The sequence below is a fragment of the Schistocerca nitens genome, chromosome 7 (assembly GCF_023898315.1).
Source record: "Schistocerca nitens isolate TAMUIC-IGC-003100 chromosome 7, iqSchNite1.1, whole genome shotgun sequence".
Lineage (NCBI taxonomy): Eukaryota > Metazoa > Arthropoda > Insecta > Orthoptera > Acrididae > Schistocerca > Schistocerca nitens.
Window position 1 is genome coordinate 217,268,409 of NC_064620.1, and position 2,534 is coordinate 217,270,942.

Consider the following 2,534-nt stretch of genomic DNA (forward strand, 5'->3'; position numbering starts at 1 on the left):
GAAATAATAATAATGATAACAGTAATAATAAAAGAATAATTACTTGACTGACAGTAAAATAAGTAAACATATCTTGCTTGCTTGAGATAATTAGCCAAGTTCTTGAGAATTATATAAGGCCTGTGAGAGAAAGTGACTAAAGTTGAATTTCTTTCAGTGCATACATGACCAAAATACACTGCTGTGCTTTAAAATAGCTCTCTTTGAACTGGCAATAAGGTAAACAATCACATTTTTGTTTTGATTTTCTCAAGCAGCTTCTTACTTTCTGTTACAAGACTGGAGATTATTGCCTTTCCCAGAAATTTAAAAAAATCTGAGGATCACCAGAAACTGAAGACATGGCTTTCAAATCACCAGTATCACTAATAACAACACTGAAGACCATTTTTAATAAATACAAAATTTCCTTTAAAAATTAACTGAATGATCAGCCTCATATGAAATGGCTCTTTTCTTTGTGCATGTGTATGACTGCAAACTTTCTACCAGTTTTCATGTTTACAAATCACTGCAAATAAAATAAAATAAAATAAAAAAGCTGCAATAATTCTCTGTGCATGTATTTCTTCTTCTTCTTCTTCTTCTTCTTCTTGTTTTTTGAGTCTCACAAGACGCATTACGAGATATCTGCTTTCATTTCCTATTCCTATACATAAAAAAGCTGCAATAATTCTCTGTGCATGTAATTTGTCACATCTGCTATTTGACTCTTACAGAGGAGTGTCTAGAGAACATGCAGTTCTCGTTGATGTGTATAAGGTATATGCTTGGCTAAATGAGGTGTTGTGGACAGGTTTTGAATTTAATCAAACAAAATCAAATGATTGTGTGAACAACACCATACTCTTGGAAAAAATTTTCAGTGGTTTCATTTTTCTCAAGGATACAAGAAGCAGAAAGGATTTTTCTAGTGACATGAAATAAAGAAAAACTTTAACTGAGGGGATGTAAAGTGTGGAGTGTCATCATATTGCAATATTTCTGATATGTATTTCAATGATCTCCCACTAAACATGACAAACAATTTAAAATAAAATACTATTTACATATGAAAAATGTCAGACTGCTACAAGAATGGAACTTAAAGTACATAGTTTCTAATACAGAACTTTTGTAAGGAAAATATGATGATCAAGTAAACAGTGAAGTCAATTTTACATTTCTACATAAGAAGACAGTTAGAAAGCTACCTTGGAAGTATCTCTCTCACAATCTTAGGCAGGAACTGTGGACAATCAAGGAGAGGAAAGGTATGTCATTCACAAAGATTTCCATTCCTCTGTTTTTTCTATATCTGCACTGCCGTAATTTGTGGGATGACATAACAACTCAGGGCATGGATATCAGTGTCTCTGCAAATGTTTCCTAAGAGTATAAGCAGAAGTTGTCCTGTAAGTTAGAATCTCTTCACATGTTCTTAAAGCTATTTGTGCACTACTGAAGAATGGGAGAAATTTCATACATGAGGTTCCTCTTTTACATTTCATTTCTGCTAATGTGGGTATTCTGAAATTAAATGGATGGTGGAGGAAGGAAAAAACAGCTACTTGAGATTTAGATGATGTCTTCATGCTGATTTTGTAATGCTCCTCCGTCAAAATCATCAGTCGATAACAGGCACTTTGTTGTCTACTGGCTTGTGGCTTACATCCTTAATGTTTGGTTTGTTTATAACTCCAGCTTGTACTCTGATGACTACGGAGAAGATTTCACAGGTGACACCTGATGATTACCTTCGCCAGCTAACTGAAAAGACATGGCACCATGAGTGCTGTTGGTATTTACAGAAAGCTGGGAAAGAAATAATGGTGTATGTGCTACCAGTACTTGCCCGAGCCAGATAAGGCCTCGAAATTCTTGACAAGTTCCTAAGTGCTTAAACAAATTATGTGGGGAACAGCAGTGACTGCACAGCATTAGAGGTCATTTTCACTTTGGCATATAGAACCTGCCTTGTTATTCTTACTTCTTGTATCTTCATTTGCTTACTGAGCAGCACTCTGTTACATATCAAAATGTTCCCAAAGCATCTTGATCACAACTGCAGACACACAATCCTTCAAAATGCCATTGCCACGTATTTTACAAGTTGCATCCTCCTTGCATGCCAACATTATGTAGTCAAGTCACTAACATTCAAAACAGTGCAATAAGTTTGGTGTAGAAGATCTTACCTTGATGAGGTTTTGAGCAGCAAACAGGCATGTAGGAAAGGTCAATTAGCAGTTGAGCTTTTAGATAAAGTTTTTATCACAGGACTCTCTCTCTCTCTCTCTCTCTCTCTCTCTCTCTCTATCTCTCTCACACACACACACACACACACACACTTTTTGTGCATTTTGTCGCACAACAGAACAAAGAAAAATACTGATATCATAAAGAAACATGCTAAATAAACATACAGAAACAGATAAATTTAAGCAGATGTGAAATGTTAACATTACATTTCATTCTTGCTAATTATTTTGAAAAGAATTATTACTTACTTTATTGTGACTTGATGCACTGGCAGGAAGAAAGCAGTGACAAAG